Source organism: Melospiza melodia, chromosome 1 (genome assembly GCF_035770615.1).
Source record: "Melospiza melodia melodia isolate bMelMel2 chromosome 1, bMelMel2.pri, whole genome shotgun sequence".
NCBI classification, from domain to species: Eukaryota; Metazoa; Chordata; class Aves; order Passeriformes; family Passerellidae; genus Melospiza; species Melospiza melodia.
The window spans coordinates 128307332-128333692 of record NC_086194.1 but is presented as its reverse complement, the minus strand read 5'-3'; the positions used below and the strand labels follow the sequence as shown (position 1 = coordinate 128333692).

The window sequence follows — 26361 nt, the reverse complement described above, 5'->3', positions numbered from 1 at the left end:
CCATGCACTTCTACAATTTTGGCTGTGAAATAAATGATTTGTTTTGTGATAATTTACATTGGCATCATCAGAAGCAGTTGTTCCTTGACTTTGTAATGCAAACGACTTGATGCCTAATCCAGTAAATTAGCATGAACATTTTACTTTATTTTTGATGGATATTAAACCCATTGTCATCCACTGTCATACCAATGGCAGACAGTAACTGATGCAGTCCTGTTGTAGATTTTACCCTTGCATCCTTTGGAATTAAGGAGAAAATTACTACCATCACTACCATCACCATTACTACTATCAGAAACAAACAAGTTTGTTTCTCATGATGCTGTTCAGCAAAGGTAGTCCTGTATTTATAGCTTCTGAATAAACTGAAGTATACAATAATGCACAGACTGGTTCTTTACCTCTTTTAGGCTAGAGGGGCTTGTGAATGAGGTGCCATTTGGGAGCAGCTGGAGTTGTGGAGTTGTACAATGGCTAGTGGGCAGTGTGCCTGTTTCCTTGAGCAAACTTTGGAAAAAGTCTTCCCAGTTTGGTGTTACATAAAAGGAACTGCCTGTGTTCATTTTGGTCTTGGCTACAAAAGCAGGAAAATCATATTTCTTAAACTTCTTTCTCATATTTCTATGAGAACAAATGGAATATCTTTTTATGTTAGTGGAGAGCCAAGTCTAGCTTTGGGCCATAGCCCTAAGGAATGTCACAGTTCCAGTATGCACCTTTCATCAGGAAGGTGCCTTATTTCCTGGAAATCTTTGAAGTATCCTTCTTTGCAGAACACACTGCAGAGCCCTGGCCAGATGGGGCATGTCTCATTCAGCACCACAAGCTGTGCTTTCCCAGCTAAATCTGAATGTCTCATGACCTGGATCGTGCGGTGGTCATCAGCCCATTCGCCTGTACTACATCATCTTCCCTAATATTGAACCAGGTTTGGAAGTGACAAGTTTATGAGGCAAGAAGTAGGCTTTGCTAAAGCAAAAAAGAGTCTATTCAGAAAAGAGGAAACATGTTATCTATAAACAAGCTATGTGAATGCTTAGTTGAGTAGGTCACCTGTCTTCTGCAGCAGGAGAATTAACAAATGCATAGTAAATAATACATGTCCTTGTTGAAGACCACTGTGGGCATGACATAGAACCTGGCTTTTCAGTATCCCCAACCCACTCTGATCACTTGTTCCTGTGATCAGGAACTCACCTCCTGGTCACTTAGGCTATAATACAATCACTAACAAGCCCATGTGGTATGTATAACACTTCTTCTAAAATTAAAATAGTAATATTCAAATGCTCAGTGATTCCACAGCATCTGTCACGTAGTGCCCCTAGCCACACTGTCTGGTAAGTGCTTAAAAATAGTGTTGGAAATGTGTTTTATCAGGAAGACACTAGATGTACAGATTTACCATGATTCATTCCTAGCTATGAGATGAGGCTATAGGATAAACAATGCAGTAAAATGGGAATAATCAGGTCAGTTTAGATCACTGACAGATAGAAGCATGCAGCTCAAAAATATTCTACAGAAAGATTATTTGAGGATTATACTAAATACTGTTTTATTCATTCATGTGTTGTGAATATCTACTTTAGCAATAGGAACTGAGTTAAAATTGCACAGAATAATATTTGAGATGATAATTGAACTTCCACTGCAGTCAGTTTAGTTGTCTGTTTGGTGCTTTTTCTTTTTGAATACTCATTTGTTCCAGAAATTAGGGAACAGAAAGGAACAGGTAAGATGCTGTATTTTTCTTCCATTCTCCTAAGTAGTTTATACTTTCCTCATGTTGGTGTTTTTCTCTTGAATCCTGCAGCAGCAGCCATCCTCAGCTCAATAACTGCATCTCTGCCTGCACCTCTCCCATCCTTTTCTTGTGTGGCTCTAGCCCACTTTCTCACATCCTTGCCTCACAAATTTCCAGTTTTCCCAGAAATCTGAGCCAAGTTAGCACAGCTGTGCTGTACCAGCCCTTGGCTTGAGATCACATGCAGCTGGAGCCCAAGGAGGAAGGGTACGGTACTTACTGCAGAAAAACATCTTTTCAGGCCTTGATTGTCCTGTTACTAAAATCCAAGTAAGCACGGAGCCCTAGAGCAAGTCAGGGATCTTTGTGACAAAACATTGTCTTCAGAAGGAAGTGCTGATCCAGTGCAACTGCAGAACAGTGTGTGGGAAAGAAAATTTCAAATGAATTTTCTATTTAAATTCATTTCTTTGGAGAGCTCTGCTGACATTATTGTTTTGACATCTTCTGAATAAAAGAATCCTTTCTTAGTTATTCTGAATTTGTCAGAGTTTGCAGCCTAAGTAAAAGGACAACATGTTTTGAAATTATTTTGAAGATTCAGCTAGTCAAAAGAGTAAAAAGTACTCTTTGGTTATAAAGTCATCCTAATCTTACACGCTTATTCCTGATTTCAAGTAGAGAAGTTTTTGAAAAACCTCAAATATTTTCCAAAGGTAGGAGAAGTGTTTCATAGCTCTCAAAGTAACTGATAATTAGCAACATTCTTGATAATAATGCTATTTTTCAAAAATAAACAAAGACATTGAATCTGTATTTTTGTCTAGCAGATGACAAGGGGATTAGAGATAAAAATGTCTGCTACTTTAAAGAGAAAGGAAGAGGATAAGGCGCATATATGCAAACCAGGAGCTCAGAAAAAGAATCTTTCTTAGGATGATCCTGAATAGACGAAAGGCCATTTTCATACTATAGCTTCATCCCAGAGCATTTCTCTCCAGCATCCTGTTTTTCTTTATGGTCTTGAGTATTTTTTCTCTTTTTGCAAATTAAGTTATCCTTTCAGACTTCATTACATAAGGAAGAAGACAACTAACACAGGGAAAACTGGGTTACCTGTGCCTGTTTGTGATACAGACTGAAAACCGGGAAGATGGAAATGGCCAGAAGAAAGATGAGCAGATTTTTGTCCTGTCATGCCTGGTGTTCCTGCCAAAGGGTAGTAGGGGCTTGTCTAGGCTGGACTAACCCAGCTATAACTTAACACAAAATATAAAGCTGCCATCCTTTGTCCAAAGCAAAGCAAACCTTTTGTGGTCACATGAATATTATGTGATCTGTGTTAGATTATGAAGAAAGTCTATATAGAATGTATATGAGATCCTAGACAGGGCTGTGGTGTATATCGTGCCTGCCTAGAGAACTTTGTGTTTACACATGCTTGTTTCTTGAAAATATATCCTGTTTCTCGTACCTTTTCCAAATCAACAAAAATGGCTTATTTTTCCAGATGTCTTCAACATCACTAAAATATATTTTTAGTCACTAAAAGCTGCAAAGGCATACACCTTCAGTGGAAAAATATATTCTTTTTATGACTTTTAGGAGAGTTACCAATCCAGCTGCATTCTAGGGAAGTTTAGAGGCTGGTTGTTAAAGCCATCATCCTATTTTTGCAGTCTATGTACATTGAAAGCTACCTATCAAAAAATCTGCCTCTTAAGATGGAGATGTGTTTATGCTAATGCAATTTACTTGTATTTAAAAGAAACCCAAAGGAATTTTTATTGTGATTTGATAAGAGTATTTCCTTGGGAAGGTGTGCCTTAAAGGTCAAGTGCAAGAGCATGTTTTGAAAGAAACTAGAATCATTTGCATTAGCATCAAGAAAATTTCTTACCATAGCCTCTGTGCCCTCTGTACCCTTTTTGAACTTGGTTACCTGAAAAGCACTTATTCCTGATATTATCTCATGTTCTTTCTACTTCTGGTCCAAAAACTCTGTCCCAAGGAGTGATATCCTCAGGATTGTGTCAGAGAGCACAGGTTAGGCTGCTCACACTGATGCAGGGGGCCATACATGGTGAAAGGCACTTCATGCTCTGATTTCCTTCTCCTCTGTGTCACAAAATTCCTGAGGTTGGACTCCTGCTTAAAGTTTCTGTGCTGGCTTTCTGCCAGGTAAAGGGATTAGATGTAATTGTTTTGGGTTGGTGCTGATGAAGGGAAGGGTACAAAAGGAGGGCAAAATCAACATTTGAGTGCTGGGGCAGGAGGTTTGAGGCTCTCCTTCACAGCTGGTGCTCTGTTAGCAAAGTTCAGGGGAGCACAGGCTGACCTGATGGGTTGGGCAGACCTTCAGAATCCACTGTCCACACATCCTTCATCTGTGTCTGCGTTTGAAAGGCTCTGTGTAGGTCACGTAGCCTCACCCATGTCAGTAGCAGTGCGTCCAGGACAGATGTCACCCTGCATCCCGTATCTTGTCCCTTGGAAGAAAAGAAGAAATTGTCCAAACCAGGTCTGGATTTGTCCCCATCCGCATCCACTTACAAACTCAAAATTAGGAAATCTGCTGAGCCCATTGTCCAGAAATGTCATTAAATTATTAGGAAATTAATGAGACCATCCTGGATTTTTAAATTTAATATTTCCATTCCTTCTTGTCAGAAAAAGGAAAGCTTTTATATTATTTTTGTTTTGACATGTGTACTCTGGGATTGTAACATATAGGTCTCTATCTGCCTCCAATGGCTGAAATTGCAGTTAATAAATGTGCTTTAAGGTAACAGAGGTGGATTTCTTTTGTTGAAAATCTGTCTCTGGAACACCATTTTTTCTATTACATGTTCCTTTGATGATGACTTGTCCCCATGGCATCACATTGGAGAAGCAACATCCTAAAATTCTTATACTGGGTGAAGGATTTCTCTCTCAGACTAGTAAAAATGACAGCATTTTTTCCCCTTCATCAAATTGACCTCTTTCTCCTGTATCCAAATATAACTCCTCTTGCCTTTTTGAGTTAAATTATGCACAATTACAGCAAAACACTATTCTGAATTTTGTCATGCATAGTAATTTCATGATTAGTACTTAGGTTGCCTTCACACTTGGGCATTTACAAGTTGATTAAATACCTTGGTTACCTACTTGGGTAGCAGTTGTTAAAAACTTGCAGCTTTTTGAAGGGAAAGGGATTATTGTTTCTTTCTAAAAAACTCACAGTGCTGTAGAAAAGGTATGAATGCAGGAACCTTGGCTGTAGCAAAGAACCTGGGGCGGGCAGCAGATTTTCTTCTCACTTTTGCATCTTTTTTACACATTTCCCTGTGTGAGACGTGGTATTCTGTTCTGTGGTTGGGCTGTAGTTGTGTTGGGCAGTGCCACTGTTCAGAGGTACCTTTGGTGGGACAGGATTGAAAAGGAAGAGTGGGAATGATGCAGGAAGAGGCACTGTCAGTGCTCCCTCTTTTTCTCACTCTGTGGTGGGATGTCCAGCTCTGCCTTTAGTACCACCATGGGCAAGTCTGTGTCAGTGCTGCAGGCACAAGCATTTAAAAGGTCAGCCTGCCAGCAGTTATAAAATGTACTCCTCTATGAAAGTGCTGGCTCAGTTATCTGTCCCTAAGAAATCCAGGTATAAAAGCCTGCTTTGAGGAATTCCACATTCTACCTTCCTTATCAAGGGCTGCAACCAAGGCTTGAGAATGCTTCATCTCTCCTACCTACCACCCCAGCAGTGCCATCTGTTTATTTTCTTAGGATGCCTGAAAGTGTCTCTCCTTCCCATAGAAATAAATATGTAGTCATTACTGTTTCAAAGGAGAAAACACAGAAAACAACTTACGTATATGTATATGTAAGTGTATATATATATATATATATATATATATAAATACATGAAATGGAAATAACAGCCTCAGATTTGAGAGGGCTTTATTTTACCTTGCTGCCTTGGGTTGTTTGGTGAGTGGCATACGGGGTTGATCTGAGAATCCTTTATGTGTGCTTCCACCTTCTAGCACTGCAAGCATCTCTGTGGGGTTTGGGTTGCTTTTTTTTAATTTATCAGCCTTTCAGTAGAATTAATATCCCTTCCACTGTCTATACAGCCTGGCATCAATATTCTATACCTTACTGCATTTATGTGAAGTTGGCTGTCACTGGAGACAGAAGTTCTCAAAGTGTTACTACTCCCCTTGCTGGTGTGTTGTAGCCATGGCACTCAGACACTTTGCTTTCTAGTGGCAAGCTGCTTCTTCCTATTTGAATTCATGAGGATGATTTTATGAAGAGACAGAGACAAATTTAAGAGTATAGGCTTTTTTCTCCTTTCTTATACCGTGTGACTAATAAATTAATAGAATGGTTTTCACATGTCTCAGATTTTTGCAGACATGGACCTCAGACATGTAGACTCATCAGCATAGTTTTATTTGTGGTGGAAGCTATTTAGACAGCGCCATGATAACTATTTTAGCTGGTTTGTTTTTCAGAACAGTTTGTTCTCTTGATTGAAAAATTCTTAAAAAGGCTTACAGACATCTGAGTAAAGATTTACTGATATTGCTGCATTAAGGAATAATAATAATAATAATAATAATAATAATAAATTTTCCAAAAGTTCAAAGCAGGATCTGTTCAGCATGGTAAAAGTGTGTTCTTTTCTGGCCCCATATAACTGATGAGGTCAAGTGTTACCACTTTCAGGTAAAATCAATTTTTCAATATGCAAATACAAAAGTCTGTATGGCCCTTTTGTCTCACTGTACAACTCATTAAAACATTAATTTGCAGAAAAGAGATAATAAATAAGGTAGACCAGGCTTATAGGAAAAATTGGATCTTCAGAAGGAACTTGCTGGGGTTTTCCTTTTTTTTTGATATGTTGAAAAAAAGTTACAGAAGCAGCACAGATCTGTATTTCAGCAATTCACCAGCTGCAACACAGAATGATGATTTCCTCCTGCATCTGGTATTGCACTGAAACAGCTTTCATATGAAAAGCCATTTTTATGTTTTCTGTTTTTATATAAGGAGGTTTCTTTTCGGCCCAATTTTAATGGGCCATGCGGTGCCAGACCAAAGTTCTGCTGACTACAGTTATCTATCTGGTCTGCAGCAGGTAACCAAAAGCAGATTGCAAGTGAAGAATGCAAGAAAAAAGCAGTAATTCATGGTCCCTTCCCCCAGGGCTCCGCCAGTTCCACTTAGGTAATGCTCTAATCATGTTACAGAGTAAATTTTCAGGGAAAAAATTATCCTTCTCCCAAAGTGGAGAAAAGCTGGTGATGTTTGTTGGAATGGCCCTAAAATGTAACAAGGCTTTAAGGAAAGGTTCAGGCAGCTGATTTTCTTTTATTTTTAAATTGAGAGGGTGGGTCTTTGTCTGAGGATAGCAGCATGGAGACCTAGTGAACCATTAAAACAGAACTAGAGTAGGAAAATGCACTTTTTGCTCATCTCTGTGAACAAGAAAAAGCCAAATGCTGAGTAACAGTGGATTGGGCTCAGAGCTTCACATCACACCTCTGGTTTATGAACATTGAATCTGAGATGCAGAATCCAATTCTTAGTCATTCATTTTCATTGTAGGAAGCTAATACATTTCATTCAAGGTGCTTTTCCTCCTTTTGTATAGGCAGTCCAGATGAGGTGTCCTAACCACGTAGGTGCTTGGCAGGGAGCTTTTATGGTTAAAACAGGGAAAAATAGGGGGATACTGTCACCCCCATCCTATCATCTGTCACCTCAGTACTATATCCTGCAGGATACACCGCTCTTACTCTGCTTTTTGCAGCCCATCTGTGCCTTTTGCTGGTTTAAGAGCATTCATATTTAAGGAATGACATTTTCATTTTCTCATTAAAATATAGGTTGGCACTTTTCATTGTTTTCCTGTCTGGCTTTGTATGGCATACTGGAAAAAATATTGAAGAGATCTGTGTTTGTAAAGATTTCTGTTTGAGTGGGCTGCATTACTTCTTTATATATATTTTTTTTAATAAGCAGCCACAAAACCACTCAAACATTTTAAAGTTAACCACCCTAAGCCTTAATGTGGCTAGTTGAAGGCACTGTGGGATTGTAATCCTGAAACACAGAACTAATTTTCTTCTTTTACTTTTAAATTAGAGGATTTTTTTTTTCGTTAACTAGAATTGAAATGTTTCAATTATGAATAATGCCAGGAAGAAGCAGCACACTTGAGTGGGTTTAATGAATTGCATGTGTTTTTGCTGCTCTGTGAACGTGTATGTGGTTGTGGAGTTTCTGAGACCTGTCACTTAATATATACAGAAATGCATGTTTTATTTATAATGTATTAATTTTAACTATCCTAGCTTTTTTGTTTTATGAGCAGAGTTTCTGCAGAGCCCTAAGATCATTTTAATATGTTCAGAAGAAATTTCCACAGACACTGAACTGCAGAGCTTTATGTCTCATGAAAGTGTAAGAGTAACATGTTTCTTGTCTACATTTATTAGCCGTAAGAAGGCACTGGAAGTTTCTGTCATGACTGAGAAAATACTTAAGGGTAGTTTATTCCTTCCATTGGGTAGATAGGTCATTTGCATTTACAATCCTTGATACTTTATGTCGATTCTAACCAATATTAGGCAGTGTTGAATATGGACAAAGAGGCAGAAATGTAACTACTGTGATAAAACTTGAGAACAGGTGCTAACAATAAAACTGTACCCTTTTTGAGAGTAATTTGAAAGGTCAAATTGCAGCTCAGAGCATCTTAGCATTGGTGTTCGCTGTTTTTAAGGAAGCAACATTTCCTTAGGAGATTTGAATTTACTTCAGTGCGTTTTATGCTGTGTACATTAGAAAAATTTGTCTCTTTTGCCACATCCTTTTTTTGGTTTATGAGCTGTTTTTTATCTTCTCTAAGGAACTGCTTACTGAAAGGCTGTATTTTAAGCCTTCAATTTAATGTTCCAGAGGAAAACAGGAGTACTTCTGTCTAAATCTCCAGTTTTACAGTAACTTGAGAGCAAACTGGCAAACTGCTTTTCTAGCTAACATCATTGATTATCTTACTGCAAAGACAGTGAGTACAGCAAAGAAAATTAATGTGGTAAGGTTATGACTTCATTAGAAAAAACAGAAAATATAATTCATGCTCATTAAGTGTAAAGACAAAAAAAGCATGTTTTCATTGAAGTGTTTTCATTTTAAAAAAATTGCATAGCAGAGAACAGTATTACTTACATTATTCATTGTTGGTCTTTTAAAAAATGACCAAGAGCAGTTTTACAGACTGAAGTGTAATCGTCAGTGTGAGATTCTCCATATCAGAAAGCAAAAATTAATTTATTTTTTTTTAATAGGAGAAATGCTTTTTGCAGAAGAGTAGTGAATAATTTTGAAGTGGTATCCAAAAATCTGATACATCTGTGTGTGTGTGTGCATGTGTGTGTGCACATGCTACATTATTGATAGTATGTAATGTATTAATTTATATATTATAACATAGTATAGAAAAGATATATTTTTATTTTATATATATATTATAACAATAGTAATACAGTTTTCTTTGTTAAGAAGAGATAGATTGTAAATCTTCAGCTTTCACCTAAAGGAGTGGCAGTACATAGTAAAGACATTTATATCTTTTCTATGATTTCTCTAATTTAACAAATTTTAAAAGATTGAGGGATTAAAAAAATAGGATTTTTAAATTTTGGTTGGTTTCTTTGCTTTCTAAGAGCTCATTTATAAGCCAGGCTTCCCTACTTACATGTTTGGAGAAGATAGCAGAGCAGGTGAAGCTCCATGCCTGCCTTTTAGACACGTTTGCTCCAGCATGTGGGTGGGCTGTTCTGGGGAAGGAATGACTGATGTGGGGTGGGTTTCAGGGTGGGGTGAGGGATTTGTAACAAAGAGTAAGGGTTGTAGGGCTGGCCCAGAGTTAATTCTCTCTTCTACTTTGCAGCATCCCCACTCAGTGGCAGACAGCTCTCAGAAGCAACAGCAGTTCAAGGACTGTTGAGTAATTTAAACAACCTGCCATAAAGCTAACTATGTGTCTCCCTTGAGTTATAGAAATTATAGCATTGACTTTATGCAGGAAAATACTCATCATGTTTCAGTAAATAAAGTGTATTTTAGACTAACACAGTGATTTGAGGTGGTTTTTATCATTATTATTGTTGTTGTTTTTGTTGTTACTGTTTTATTATTATTACTATCATTACTGATAGATTTTGCCTGTCATTTTTTGCTTTATTTTCTTTAAATAAAATAAAAAAATTAAAAAAAAAAAAAACAAAAAAAACCAAAAAAAAAAAAAAACTCCAGGATGTTTCAAATACTGAGACCCAAAACTGTGTAACTCATGAAAATGACTATGAAAGTTATTTGGAGTAGGGCTTTGTCACTAGAGGGCACTTAGTCACATAAAATTAGCCATCTTTGGGTTGCATTGGTTTTGGGTTTGGGTTTTTTTTTGTAACAGCTTCTCTCTCTAAAATATTTTCTAAAATATTTGTTGATTTTTCTGGATTTTATTATTGATTTAGGAGTATGCAAGTGTAGCCATAAATATCTGTAAACCCAAGAGTATCAGGGCAGTGATCTGCAGTGAAACATTTCCTCTGGGACAGGGAATAAACAGAAGCATAATATTTCCTCTGGGACAGGGAAGCTAAAGGGAAGCTTTTTGTACAGGATTTAGCGCAAAAAACAGGCTAAAATTATACCAAAAGGTCGCTCAATTAGTATTAATTTAATTAATAAAACCTGAAGTGGAACAAATTATCATACTTAGCAGCAGGGGTGCGTAATCACAAACACAGACACAGTTCTCAAGTATCAAAATCTCTGCTGTAAATTGACAAAGGAAAAATCTCCTGTTACTGAAAACAAACAAAGCCAGAGCCCTCATTTACACGCACCGCTCATGAAGTACTTTAGGTAGTAGAGTGCACTTTTATAAGTGGGTTTAGCATACTTGGCACTTCACTGTAGGCCATCTAGCTTATTATGGTGGTTTACTTTCCTGGACACCGAACCTCAGCCATTTCTGATGGGGTGATTAAGGCTCACTGGCAGCCTGGCTACACCAGGACATACTGGCAGCTCATGGCACACCTTGAAAGCTGCCTTTGTGCTGGGAAGTTGTGCCCTTTACCTTCTGGCTCCATGGCTGTGGTAGTTTGCCATGGGACCTTTTTTCTCTGATGGATAAGCAATTCCAGTGGGCTGGAGAGCTGATGCCCCAGGGGGTGTCCCAAGAGGGTGGGGTTTACTTTATTTTTTTGCTGACTGTTACTGCCAATCACAGAGAGAAAGAAGGTACTCAGGGACTGCATCTACCAGGCCAGCTTAGTGCTGAGGTATGCAGAATGCCCAGTATTAATTTACACATGCTTTCAGCAAGCATGGCATGCAGTCATGGCATGTCTGTTTGTCAGCTCTGTCCTCGGCTTCTGACCAAAGCCTCCCATAGAAGGCCTTGGTCCAGTGTTACTTGGGGTTTTTTAGCTGTCTGGGCAGTCTGACAGGTTAATTATCAAAATTATCAGCTGTTGTGAGTGGGTGGAACCAGGGGTAAGTATTCCAGGTGTGAATGAGTCTGTGAATGGGAAGTGATGGTAACTGCCGGACCATTGTTGATAGAGCTTGTGAGAAGCAGAAGCAGTGACAAGGACCAAATACACGGGAAGCACATGGTTTGTTTTATTTCTAAGCCAAACTGCATCAGATTAAGCCTTTGCTGGAAATTTAAGCTTGGAAATTTAAAGAGTTTTGAAAACACATGTTCAAGTAGCTACATATATAAATTGCCTTTTATGTTTTCCTATATCCCTTGCTCTAGATGGAGGGAATGCTACTGTGGTGCATTTTGGAAGACATGCAGGTGGAATAATAGAATTGTAACAGCTTGCCAGGATTTCCTGTGTCCCTTCTGTTCAGAATTCTAGCTCATGATTAATGGACATTTATACCCAGGGCTGCAGCACTGGCTTTTCACTTATGGACTTGGGGCCAGGTCTGACTCTCTGAATGCCATTTGCATGGCTTCTGTCCCTCCACAAATGGACATGGAAATATTTTCTAGTCTCCAAGTCAGAGAAAAAGTTTAAAAGTCCAGAGGTTAGTGTGCCCTCTAGCAAAACCCAAGGGAACAGATTTCCTGTTGATTTTCTATATCTAAGGAATTTCAAGCAATGCTCTTTGGGCAGAACTGAGAATTTAAAGTTCAAGTCAGAGTCAATAACTGTGGATTATCGCTTAAGCTGAATACAAGGTCAAAACCATTGAGACAGACTTTTTCTGGGTCCCCATTCATGGTGCTGGCTGTCTGCTATGGCTTATAGGAACTTTGTCCTTGATGGTGCAGTCTTGTCTGTGTAGGCACCAAGGTCTGCCCCTCTGTAGTGTGTGCCAGGTGCTCAGATGGCCTGTATAAGTGTTTCACTACATGGATCATGTTGCAGGGCAAGGATTTACAACCTGGACTTCTTTTTTCTCTGTCTGTCATGATGAACTTCACTGCAGTACACCTCCCACCACATTTCCTGGAAAGATATGGTGAACCTCTGAATTCATGATCCCACTGAATGCTAAGAGAAATTTAAAATTGTGTTTCATGAAAACAGGATAAAATTATGCATGAAGTATATATCTACACATTTTGTAATGGCAATCCCTATCTAGACTGTAAGGGAGAATAACACTTCCTACTCTTGTAATCAAAAGAAACCAGTTCCCATCAGAGTGGTAAGAGCAAGTACTTAAAAAATTGGAAAGGGAAGTTTTCTCTAGTTTTGCTGCCTAAGCTTTTTACGTGGAGCAGGCAGAGGGCAGTAGGTGCTAACATTCAGGATCTCTTCTCCGTAGCCCAACGCTATGGAGGCAGACCACGAGGCTGCTCCTCATCCCAGATTGTAGGTAACCTGATTTTCCATTAAATAGACTGGGAGCACTCACACAATCTGTTAATATAACTCAGCAACTGCAGGCGTAGCAGCTTAGAATGCTAAAAGTGAGCCTCTTGGTAGGACTTAAAAAACAGCAATGAAAAGAGAGCAGGCATTGACTGGGCTTCTCCATGCAGGTGAACTTTGAAGCAGACAGCTGATTTGGTCTAACGCAGCCTAGACAATTCATGTCTTGCGCAGATTTTCTTTTCTCTTTTTTAAATAAATGAAGTGATAAGCATTATTTGCGATGAAAATGAATCTCTAGAAAAAGAGATTAATTTTTCCTCTAGACAGAGAAAAAACATAGAAGGATGATGGTATGAACAAAGCTTAATTAAAATATAATTGTATTTAATCAATGCAGTATAATTAGAAATAGTGCTTAAGAGTTCATTTTAATGGCTGTTGGGCTATTTGTATTCTTTAAATTAATATCTGGCTTATGAACAAAACTCAGCTCACCTCTCAAAAAGGCTCATTTGTTTTTCTCTAGTGATTTTTGTGTAGTTCCAAGGAAGCAGAACCAGTAAACCAGAAAATTGATAGGTGGTAAAAATGTCCTGTAATGCCTTCTAAACCCTTTGTGTTTCCAGCCTGTGGCACAACAGAATGGTCTGGTGTTAGCATCTACCTTAGGATACTGCAGGTCAGTCTCTTGCTCACAGTAAACTTTCCAGGTGACATTGGAAGTCACTGAAATCATTGTGTTTTTTTCTTTTTCATTGCACACAGAGTCTAGTGCTTTTAATATTCAGGAAATCTGTTCCTCCTATTTCTTGGAAATTTATTTAAGTGCTGGTCAGTCTCCTGTGGTTGAAGACTCAATGGGAATGGTCAACAGTACGTGCAGGTGGTGCATGTTGTTATTGAGGGTGTCCAGACTCTGAAGTATTTTAAATCAGTGCTTTTCTTTTTTAACTTTCTTGTGTTGTTAGACATGCACACAGCAGCAACACTGCCTGAGACCAAAGCTCTGTCTTGCTCAATCCTAGCAGCAAAGTGAAACCTTCTCACGTTACTTTCTCAAACTCCAGCAGTTTGTGTTTCAGAAACTTCCTGTGCCAGAGGTGGTTTTTGTTTGCTTATCAGCCCCAGAAGGATTTCCCGTCTCTCAGCTTGTTCAGTTGTCCCCTGAATCCATGTAAAATTTTAGCATCTGTAACATCCCCTGGCAAAGAGTTCCTGAGTTTCCTTTCTCAGTTGCATGGAGAGCTGCTTCCTCATGTTTGTTTTCCACCTGCCATCTGCCTGCTTCATCTGATGCCCCCAGCCTTGTGTTACAATGGGCAGCAAACAGTCAGCTGTGATTCACCCCTTCCATGTCACTCCTGATTTTACAGATCCCTATCATATCTCCTGGATCGTTGCTTTTCCAGGTTTCATAGTTGTTGCTCCTTGTAAGCCAGTTTATACTTTCAGTCCACCCTCTTTACTTCTTCTTCAGCTCTGTTACATGAGTGGAACGATCAGAACTGCAGATAATATTTAAGATGCAAGTGTGTGAATATGCAGAAACACAATAGTTGCCTTTTAGGTTTTCTCTGGTGTTCAATTTGCTTTCTCTACTGGTGAGCGGGAAGGTGACATTTACAAAGAAGTGTAAATGTCAAGTTTTACCACCCCAACATCTCATTCCTGGGTAGCAGTGTGCTTGTAACTCAGTTCAGAGTCCACTACTTTTGAGTCTAAATTAAGATTTCCCCTAAAAGATTTCTAGCATCATTTTGTATAAATTTCACTTCAAATGTCATTTTATTATGAACCTACTCTCACTCTTCTTTAGCCTGCATCATTTCTACCCCAAATAACTTATAGTAATCCACAAACATTGTGTCTTTCCTGTTTGTTTCCTTTCTCAGGTGACTTCAGAATGGGCTGATCAATATCATCATGAGGATATCCTACATCGATATCCTGAACATGAGGCAGCAGGACTCCACTGGAGATTTTCTTCCACAGTGAAACTGACTGTCCTCTGTCATATTCCTATGCCCTGTTTCCTTTCTTTTCAACAGTTGTTTTTCCAAAACTGTGCAAAGGTGTTCACTCTAGTTCTGTGCCTGCTAGGTTTCCTTAAGAAATCTTGTCAGAGATATTCTCAAATACCTTTTGGGAAGCCAAATAGATGATGTATCTGAATATTAAAAAAATGAAAAAAAATTTAAAAAAAGAAAAGAGTGCCATACAATGCATGCCCTAAAAGAAAATAGCTGGTTGTCAAGTGAGTTGTTATTATTGTGCATCTGAACTATTCAGTCATTTGTGACAAACCTGGGTGTTCTGATGCTGAGGGATCTGAAGCTGCTGGGCAGATAAGGACTCTGAGGATATGGAACTATAGGTTTATGCTGATCTACACATGAGCTTCCCAGATGGGGCCTTCTCATTGCCCCCACAGTTGTTTCCAGCCGGGTGTCTTGATCTGCACAGGTGATGTGGCTGCTCTGAGCTCATATGGTTGAGGCAATATGAGAATTTTTAGCTGAGTCAGGACTGTGATCTGTCTTGGCCCTGCAGTGCAGTTGCACTGGTGACCAGCACATGGGAGGAGGAAAGCCCATCCCTTCAGCTGCAGCAAGGGCTGGGCATTGGGAAGCTCAAACCAATCATAAAAGCAAACCCTAAGAAACATTGCTTGTCTGTAACTTCTATAAAGCAGAATTTTTAGCTAAGATTATTTGGGTCTTGAGTGTGTGTAGGTGGCTGCATGATGGCATAAGTTTTCCAGCAAAAAAATAGTGGTCCACACTGGATTTGTAGAATTGGTCTAGTCTCTTCTCAGAAGTGAGAATTAAATATGAAGGGATTTCTTTATAACTTTTTTTTTCTGTCTTGCTTTCTGCTATGATTGATGAGCCTAGCTTCCATTGCTACAATAATTTGTTACTATGTTTACCCTAAGCTTGGTTCTATACAGTTGCAACCAGTGGTGTTTCTGTTTTAATGTGATTCTGAGAGCTAGTTATCTGTAATCCATGGGACAAAAAGTACTGAAAGTAGGAACATACTGATATGCTTGTATGAAGAGAAGAAATATAAAGCTCCCAGCCATTTGCATCTCTGTTCTTCCAGAGTCTCTGACTGTACATCTAATTAACCAGCAATTTAAAAATATTAAGCATTTCTTTCACCCCCCGCTAGCAACATCAATACGTAAAAGTAATTTTGCTGAAGATTTGCATCTAACATGCTTGCAACATTTGGACCTAGCCTTTAAATTATAAACAAACCACAGTATACAAATTACTTTAATTATAGCAATAGGTCAAAAGTTATGTGGATGCTCAATTATCACATTTTCTTTTTAGATCCCTTGGAAGGCAGGAAATTCAGTGCTCTCAAACTGTGTTTTACCCTTCACTAAGTATTTAAGCAATCACAATTGGTGTGGCTTTAGTCCAAAATAACTTCAAATTTGAAGATAATTTTTCCACATTTCATTTGTGTTTCTTTTCACATTCTTTAATTAGATTTCATATAAAGTATTATGTCTATTAGAATTAAATATTAATAATAAGCTAAACAGAAATATGCCCTTTTCCCTTAGTCTATGGGCATATGTGAAGACCTTGTCCCTGAAGTTAGCAAGAAGACATTGCCAAATTGGTAATCACATACAAAATTGACTGTGTTTTCCTGTCAGAAGGAAAGAGAAATGTTTCATCCTGAGTGCTCACTTCATTAGAAATCAGTAATGTACGTGTGAATAAAGTTACCATACTATGGGACTGTGTCTCAGTACTTGCTGAAGCTTACTTAGTCAGTAATTCTCATGCTGATTCATGTCAGGCTTGCAGAATTAATTTTAATGCCTGGAAAAGAAGGCAGTTCACTAGGGAAGAATAAACAAGGTGGGTTCTTTCAGTCATAGAAAACCATGTTGAATCACTTGATGCAAAGGACTCTCTCAGAAATTTTTCCACCTTTGTAGCTGACACATTAATCTTGCCCTCAGTCTGGGGTATCATCAGAGCTACCAGTATTAGCACACACCCATGGTTTGCAACCAGGACTGGGTAGGCTTGTCTCTTAAATCAGTCTGCCAGTCATGAACACAGCTGCAATTTCAGCTGTGAATTCTGCCTCTCCTTGCTGTACCTGGCATGGCACATCCTGTGGAAAGATTGTTGTTTGAAGGCTGCTGTGTAAGTAGCAGTTGTTGGCTGTGTGGTCACGTTCTTCTCATAGGTCTCTGCAGAACTGCACCTGTGTGTTTATGGATGCAAATTGTACCTCAGCAGCAGCTTTTGGTATGTACCTGTGGTCCTTTGCAAGCAGCAGCAGCATGTTTTGTGGGCAGAAATTGCTGGCATGTACAAAACCTGCAGGTGAGGTTTTAAAGCCTTTTTTACCCTCTGTGCATGAAAAGGATGCGCTGCACCTGAGAGCATCTACTTAGACCCTGCTCGAGTGATCAAACTGATGCAGTGCAGCATTCATGCTTTTGGTATTGGGGCACTTTGCACTTTTTGGGTACAGAAAACCTTACCATACACCGCCTTACTGCTGTTATTTTTTCAGTCTCTGCTTCATTAAAAAGAATAACTTAACTATGTTTTCAGTGACATATGTTGAGTTCAGTTTTCACAAAGACTTCTCCGCTGAACTTGCTTCATCACCCCTGCTGCTTTCCACTTCTGAGCACTGCCAGTATCCTCACTGGTGTAGCAAGGATGGCACACAAAGGGAGGCACAACAGGCATTCCTAAAGTGAGCAAAAGGCTCCTCCCAAGCAGAGCATGGTGCTGTTTGTGAGGCTTGGGGCATCAGGGTGTTTCACCTGCGGGCAAGGAGGCAGCTGCAATTATCCATAGTGGGTGCAATATATACCCAGTGCTACACAGCTGCCCAAAGCTAGTGGCAGGGGAGATTGCAAGCCTGAGCTACAGGTTTGGCTTTAAAGACAACAAGCATAAAAGAGTATTTTTTTGGCGTACTTTTAAACGTACTCTCATATAGTGGTGGTGAATCCTTTACAGACTGGCCTTCTGAATTGATTTTAGGTTCCTGGGGAAGTGTTGTCATGAGATCTTGGTTAAATAATTGCTGACAGTTCTCTCCAACAGGAATTTTCTTTTACTTCTATGCATAAAGTATTGTATAATTTTTCTTTTCCCTTATCAACTACCCTGAATCATAGTTTGAATTTTCTGATGTTCAGAGAACAACCTTACATGTTTTTATATATCACAGCACTTTTCTTGTTGAGGATTGCTTGTGCACCATTATCACCTATTCTTATAAGGAGCTCCTTAAAATATCATACTTTTTGTGAAAAAAGCAAGCAAAAAAGTAAAAAAAAAAAAAAAAAAACCACAAAAAAATAAACAAAAAACCCAGAAAAACAGTACTAAGGTTGTATGAATAAAGTCAGATAAATATGTTATTTAGGGCTACAAATTATCTTTGCCTAAGAACCTTATTTCTTTATAACAATAAGAATTGAGGGTCCATAGTCTTTTCTTGTAGTGGAGAATCTGTGGGAAGAAGAGGTTTTACCACACTCTAGACAACAAAAATTGATTCAAGTTACATTACTAAATAAGTAGCCTTGTTTGATAATATAATCTCCTTTGGTAATATTTAAGTAATGTAGTCATAAATTGCAAGCATAAAAACTTTGTATCCTCTTGCAATTTGCATTCACATATTGGAAATTGATTATTTAGGTTAATTGCTATTACCAAACTATAAATCCACTCGAGAACTGAATCTGTAGCAGTGGATGAGCTTCCTGCCCTCTCTCTCCTTCCCCAAGTTCTTTTGAGTAGCACAAACCTGAATCCTCGTGCATCTTGGATTCATATTATGTTCTCAGTCATGGATGACCTTTTACAAATGACTTCCAATAGCTGCAGCTGAAGTCAACCACAAGATTTGGTCATAAAAGGTCATATTCCAGTTATACAAAATGTAGATAAATTTGCACTCCCTGCAGCAACCGATTGCTGTAGGTTTTTGGTTTGTATCTGACCAATTTTAATTCAAAGCCATGCATTAGAAAAGGTTATGTTCTAGCTTTTGTTTCTCTTTGCCTTTCTTCACCTAATTTTCTTTCACTATAAAATTATTTGGTTCACAGATTTTTTTTTTACTTTTCCAGTTGTTTAAGTTCTGTTTCGTAAGGTTTCTATTTCTCCTTTCCCTTTTTCCTCTCTCTTCTTTACTAGTGGATTAATTACAGATTATTCCCATAAATGTGAGCAGTGTCTTTCTGTTACTCTCAGGTTCTCACTGGGCAATATTCTACTTCTAACTGGAATGATTTCAGAGTTGTTTGAGGCCATTCTGCTAAGAGCATGCCTTAGAGTGTCACATTTAGACCTTAAACAAAGAAACAGGGAAGATTTAAACAACTACAGTTTGTTTATGTAGGCATAATTCAGAATGAGTAGTAAATAAAAAGAATATTTGCTCTCATCACCACTGGTCACTTCCTGGCCTTATGTTGTGCAGACAATTCATCTTCTTTTTATTTCTGAAATGCAGAAACTGTAGACTAAGGCTTCCCATGGTGACTTTGCTGTGGGACTCTACTTTGTAATTAGTGCCAAGAAGCTGGATTTCTCCATCCCTGTTTGGGCTTGCTGTGTACTTAACTTGCTTACACTATTGATTCACACTAGAGAATCTTTGTGGCTCAGCTGTTTGTGATGCAGTTATGCTGGCAGGTGAGTCAAAATAAGTTTTTCTGGGTTTGTGTGCTGCTTCCCATTGGTACTGGTACCTTCATATGCCAATCCCAGAGTGTTCTAATTAAGATTATATCAGAATAGAGGTGGAGATCAACTTTTCTTGGCTACCAGTGAAAAACCAACAGCTGACCATAATGACAAGCAGGATGATGATGACTCCATGAGGCTTTGCCTTGAGGTGGTTAATTGGACTGCAAATTTCAACTGTACTCATATTCCTCATCTGGACAGGGCCAACCCTATGTCCTTAATATGAACAGAACCCAAGCAGGAGCCAAAACCAAAGCCAGACTACTGCAATATTTCAGTCCACTGTGAGCCCAGTCCAAAGGTTCAGCTGCCTAAGAGCATAGCAGGGTGCATTAGAGAGAGTTGTATGCCCTCAGCTTTATTTCTGTGTGGGGTCTGAGCATGTGGATTCAAGCTCCAGTTGCTCTCCATGCTCTTTTCTATCATGACAGTTCTTACTGTGATGTTCTTAGAGTAAAAAACCCAGACAGTTTTCCTTCGTTGGAAAAAAATCAGTCAACTATCCAAGGCCATGTTGGCTGGAGCTCTGAGCAACCTGGTCAAGTGAAAGGTGTCCCTGCCCATGGCAGCAGGGTTAGAACTAGAATATCTTTAGGATCTTTAAGGTCACTTCCAACCCAAGCCATTGTTTGATTTTATGATCCTTCACAGAATGATGTACTAAGAACCTTGATACAGGAAACTGCAACAGATGTGCAGAAACAACTTCCTTTCTGTCAAAGCCTGAAAACCTTTTCTTTTTTTCGGAACTGCATAAGCAATTTAGCTTTACATGGGAGCACAGTCAAAAAGGTATTTTAACAGATTATGTCACCTACCCTCCAGATTATCATAACAGAGCAGTGTAAAACTTCATACATAACTAGCAACATGAAAGGGGAGACTTGTGGTTTGTAGGAGTTCAGATGAAAAAGCAATGGCCCTTGAAGTGTGGGAACTAAGAATTTTTACCATTGGATTGGGATCACGTTGTGATAGGATTTCAAAAAATGCACCTACTAAGACATAATTAACTGGTCTTTGCTTGCCTATTACAGATGAATAGGAATGTGTGATTCGCTCCATTCCGTTCCTTTAAGAGTGCAGGAATGTGAAAAAAGTAGTGAAGCAGTTGGATAAAAAGAAAAAAACTTTTCAAAGCAATTGCATAGTGAGCTGTAAAGCAAATTTGAAACAAACTACTCTTGTTGTTAGACACAGGAAGAATGCCAAATAGGCATTGAAAATATGCACCATGTTCAGCTGGAAACCATCCAAATCGTGATATCAATATTGTGTGGATATTACAACCAAATACACTTTCTGGCACGTTTCCACTATCTCAAATTTTCCATCCTTAAAGGAAAAATAGGACAAATTTTTGCTTTCCCTTTTCCCAGTTACAGAAAGCACAGCCTTCTAGAAGAAAACTGGCAAACAAGGCTGCTTACTAATTCCATTAGTCGGCATCTTGGCAATTCTGTCTCATTTGAAAATTTTTATCACTGCTGATGAGGCAGAGAGCAGGTAAAACTTCAAATTTTTAATTAATTTATGTTGTAACATCTCGTCACCCTAAGTACAGTTACACAATGTTAGTCAATGCAGGATTTGGTCCAGGAATGGATTTGAGATTTACTCCCACCTCCTTTTTACACTCAACAGAATTAATGAATGAGAGTCCTCAGTCTTATTAAGACTAATGTTCCTTTGTCAGTCCAATTTTTTTTTCCTTTGGGGTTCCTTCTTGTTATGACTTCGTTAGGTGGAAACTGAATGGTCTATGTTAATCAGCACAAGACATTTGGCTACTCAAGCTTTGATAAATGTTTAGTTTCCCAGGGTCCTTTGAACCTCCCAGGGAACGGTTCTGCATCCTTATTAGAGAGTGACAATTAAAGGTCTGTTTTCATATCAAAAGTAATCACGAAAAATTAGCCAGGGAGACCTTGGAATGCTGTGAGAATTTCAGTATTTTGAGATGGCCAACTTTCCTTCATTTGCTTCAATCAGTATCAACTTGGGTTTCTTTTTATGTTTCCTTCTGCCAGGGCAACTTATGAGTTGGCATTGTGACAACTGAGAAGGATTATGCAATACCATGAAGATGTGATTAATATATTTTAGGCTACTGTAATCATATTCAGTTGCATAATTATCGTAGAGGTGCAACAGTAAGCTAAACTAGGTTTTGAAGGCAATGGTATAAATGAGCACTTTTGGTTTATTAAATTCCTTGTTAGAAGAAGGAGGAAATGATGTGCAGGTCTGCAAGAGCTGTGTTGCAGACTCCAGGGATTCTGCTGATAAAACATAGGAAATGTATGGTTCTGCCCTAAATATTTTAATCTTTGTGTGCCTAGTTACAGGCTTTCACAGAAGATAATCTGTTAGTGTCACACCTTGTCTGTTATAAGCCTGAAAAACAAATCTGAGTGTTTCTTCCCCAGGCTCTGGTGCCATGGGAATTTGCTGCAAAAGTTTATCAAAAATGAGTGCTTTGATTTATTTACACGTCTCAGAATCTGTGCTGGTAGGTCAGGACTGCAGTAATCAAGGTGTGGGGGTGACAATTTAATAGATTGCATATGTGTTTAAGTCTAAAAACATAAATTAAAATATGAAGTTGGTAGGGTTTATTTCACAAACTGGAAAAATAAAACTAAATTGGTATTAGAGCATCAAATTCCCTCTTCACAAATGATTATTTAGAAGTACCATTCCCACTTGAACTTAAGTGAATATGGCTGTTCCAGACTACGCATATGGCAGTTTCAGAGCAAGGATGAGGGTCCCCTCTGCCCCCTGAGATCTCCACACTATTCTCAGTCTTTCTGAAAACCCTCAGATACCTGGGAACAGAGAAACAGACTCAGCATTTCTGTTCAACCCCTTCCTTTCTGCCATGCCACAAATATTAGTAGAATTATCTGAAGGCTTAAGGAAGCAAACTTTTTATTCCAAAGCTTTTATTTTGACATTGATTATGGTTGCTCTGAGTATATATAAATTTGGATTTGATTTTTGAAAGGAAAAAAAAAAATCCTTTGTTGCTGGATCTTATAGCAGTCATGTCACATAAATTGGCAGATCTATATACTTAAGGGATTTTTCTCTCTAATTAAATGCAGTAGTAATGTCTTGCCTTTTGAAATGAAACCTTTGGTTTTTTTCATCTGCATACTTACAGAACAAATATGTTGTCAAAATCCTTAACTTATCCAACTATTTGAACGTAAAGAACAGCATCAAGCTGTTTTTTGTTCTGTTGAAGTGTACTCATATTTCTAATCTGAATCTTTTGTACCTGGTGATCTTAATTATATTTGAGCTGGAAGTAGTTTAACATTAAAGGGAATTACAGCAGATTAATCTGCAAACCTGCACAAATATGCCATTCCTTTGTATGGAGGTAAGCAGGGCATAGAGTGCATAATTACGTGTTGTTCTCTGTGTAGGCTGTGTGCATGAGGCTGAGGGGTTGGTGCTGCCATTCCTCGTGACAGCAGCAGGTATGGCACACTCTCATGTCTTGCAGCTGTCAGTTAAATTAGAAAACATACATTATTCCTCCCAGTAAGGTAATCTTTTAATCATGGAAAACCAACCAAAACAACAAAAAAAAAAATGAAAAAACCCACTTGCCCTGGAAACAGAAATTAGTATACTAATTAGTGTATGAACATACAGAGAATTCTTTTAAACAATGTTGTTGTAATTTTTTTTTCTAAAGTGATATAGCTTGAGGTCAACCCAAGAAGGGCATTTATCTCAACCAGTCACCTGCCATTACACTTTTTGCAACTAGAGAGAAAAGAAAATCTGTAAATATTAATTGGGAGTGGTATGTTTCTCCAGTCCTGATGCAAAAAACCATCACTGGGGTCCAGTTGCAGCATTTTGGCCTCAGTTAGCACGGTAGGAAAGCACAGTGTCAGCAAACAAGAATCATGGTTCATACTGGTAAATACAACTTTCGAATCACAAAGTATCAGTTGTTTGCCTATGATTAAAACCTTTGGATTTGCCTGTGATTTTTAGCTCAGGTGGCACCGTTGAGCCCATTAAGGAACAGTTTGCAAGATGACAGGTAGAAAATTGAAGTTCCACAAAAATATAGGAGAAGAGCAAGCTGCTCACAAGCAGTCTGAGTTGCAGAAGGAATGCTCTGGGACTGCGCTGGCTTCCTACGGGGCAGCTTCCGTGGGAGTTTTCAGATGGCAGAAAATTTCCCAGTTAGTTTGACATTGTTGCATAAGCTGCTGCCTCATTGCAGTGGCTTGGGAAAACCTGTCAAAAATTTTAAATTTAGCATGTGTATGTCTACCAGAAATGAAACTTCTTGTAAGTGTCAAGTATTGCCTGCATTTCATGAGACTGATGCAGTTGCTGCCTGTAGGACTGGTGTTCTGACAGTTCTGGCTTTGTCAGTGCCCCATTGCTTCATGTCCTTTGAGTAAGGAGCACCCTCTCCAGTGGTGTTTTATGAGTCCTGCTGGTGAATGTTGATGGGTTGATGGTCACCACAAATGACCTTCCTCAAAAGTGACAGTGCCAAAAGTAAAACAAGGGTTTGCAACTTGTCATTATAAGATAATTCTGGGAATTTGAGGGGAAAAAAAATAAAAGGCAAACAAAAAACCCCTGAAACAGGACAAAGAAAATTCTGCCCACTTTCGATGGCTTTGTCCTGCCCTACAATCAGCCTCTGGCTGCTGGAAACCAAACCCCCTTTCAACGCAGTAGGTGTCATGTTTTTTCACTGCTTTTTGTGATGTTTCTTCCAAAGCAATAGTACAATGCACACCAGGACTTTGCAGGTTTCCCCATGTAATGGTGCCAATATATTTCCACCCTGATTTGTAGTCTGTCTTTTATTACAGACCTTGGTCCCTTCTGAGCACAAGTGCTGACTCTGCCAAATGCACATAGTTGTTCTGTGATGAGGACAAGGATCATCTAGCGAATAAATGGAGAACTCAGTATTCAATTTAGTGGTGACCTTGAATTTGATCTCTCTTCTATCCTTAACAGCCCAACAGTCAATCTCTGTCCCGTTTAACCCATGTCATCATTGCTGTTCTATCATACAGCAACTGCCTTTTCTTTGGTACTGTACATTTAAATCACCAAGAGAAAGAAGAGAGAACAAGGAAAGAATTATCATAAATTCTTCTTAACCTTTTTCTTAGTAGTGTCAAGAATGGCTGCACAGGTCTTTCCCAGCCTTTCTGTTCTTTTTTTCTATATTTGTCTGAGGTAGAAACCACAAGTTTGATTGATAATGCAATTTGCATCCTGAGGCATCACTGGAAATACAATGGCATGAAAGGCTACTCTGGCAGAGCACACTTTTCCCTCAGGGCTGACTTTAGAAACTCATTGATGTCACTTCCTTCCTCAGTCAGCAAGTGAATTTTCACTAATTCTCAAGACCAGCTGTCCATGCTGTCAACAGAAAGTTATTAAAATTCCTTTAAAGTGAATCAAAATAGCCTAAAAACAAATGTACTGGGAAACAGGAAAGCATCAGTATTCAAAGTCCACAAACCTTTGAGCAAAATAGTGTTGATCTAACCAGAGATTTCAAACACTGCTTTCCTAGCAACTTGTATATCATTAGAGAATGCTAAAAACACACACCCCTTTAATCTTCTATTACCAACAATCTATTTGCCTAAAATATTTGTTACAAGAATAAATCTTATTTCTCCTAAAGATGAACTCAGTGAGCAAGGGAATACATTTTAAGAAGTCTCCCCTAAATGATAGTTCTGTGAAGTTTTTTAAAAGCATAGTTTTTATATTTAGCAAATAAAAACACAACACAAGCATGCAGGAAGTAATTATCATAAGAGACAATCTTATAATATAGCCTAAAGTAATCATCTTCATCTGAATAATCTATAATGCTTTCATTGAAAAGAGGAGTAGTCTCAGGGATGGGAAGGATCTTTTTCCTTTAAGTAGAGTCTTTATACTGTATTTTAACACTTTAAATATTTTCACCTCATTTTAAAAATTCTGTTTGTGCCACACTTATCAATATGGAAAAGTTTTGTTGAAATGGAGTATCCTTTCCAGGGCTGGAGGTGGCAGCCACCCGAGCTGGGCAGGCTCCCCTGACAGTTAATAGTGATACTGACAGCTTGGAAGTCCTGTCCTATCATTATTATTTTTAAAAACCCTCAGGGAGCACGTAGCCTAGCTGGATAGGCAAGTGTGAAATTCCTGACTTTCCCCAATATGTGTGGACAGTCTCCAGTAGCAAACTGATACCAGCTGCCCTTTTGACAACTAGTGCATGGGAGCAGTAAATGGAACAAATTACTGCCCCTTTTGGTCAAAAAGCAAAGAACAGATTTGAGGTGTCCTTGCTGCTAGAGTCCCAGACACTGTAGAAAAGCAGTGTTCTGTCTAGGGTTTGATTTTATCTCCAGGAGCACACTGAAGGACACTGAAGGAGAAGGCCAGAATAAGGAAACAAGACTATAATTTAACTTGCCACTTTGTGGATAATATCAGGATAGAATTTCTCTCTGGGCCAGCTGGTGCTGAGCCTCAGTCTTGACACAGGCATTCAATTTTATTTTAAGGTAATGGCAGAAGTTGCTTTTCTCCTCCAGTGGTCACATCATGAGCTGGATGCTACCAGTCTCTTGGTCACGTAGTACATCTTGCAACATTAAGAGCTTTCATACTACATGTTAGAAATTTTTTTCTTCCTTTTGAATATTTAAGTATTTTGTGGGGTTCCAGGTTAGCAAGATTGGCTACCTATCTCAATCTTCTTTCTATCACATCTCTTTTATAAGATTTATCTCTTTTATATTGTTTATTTTAGGTGCATTTCCATTTCAAACTGTCAAGTAATTTCTACATGTTAAATTCTGTTTCTTAGTTATAGGTTTTGATTATTTTTTTACTAATTCACTGTTTGTTGCTCTGCCTGTCCCCTATCATATTG

At 38.6% G+C, this 26361-nt stretch overlaps 1 protein-coding gene and 1 long non-coding RNA gene across 11 annotated transcripts in view; one reads left to right on the top strand and one right to left on the bottom strand.

Annotated features, from left to right (window-relative positions):
• Positions 1 to 26361, top strand: part of CHST9 (carbohydrate sulfotransferase 9) — an 87538-nt gene that overhangs the window by 44259 nt on the left and 16918 nt on the right. The window lies entirely within an intron of this gene.
• The window catches only part of LOC134424266 (uncharacterized), an 84908-nt gene that overhangs the window by 42697 nt on the left and 15850 nt on the right, over positions 1 to 26361 (bottom strand). For both annotated transcript variants that reach the window (XR_010029384.1, XR_010029385.1), the window contains exon 2: positions 4089 to 4239. This is a non-coding gene — a long non-coding RNA (uncharacterized LOC134424266). The remainder of the gene's footprint in view (positions 1 to 4088; positions 4240 to 26361) is intronic.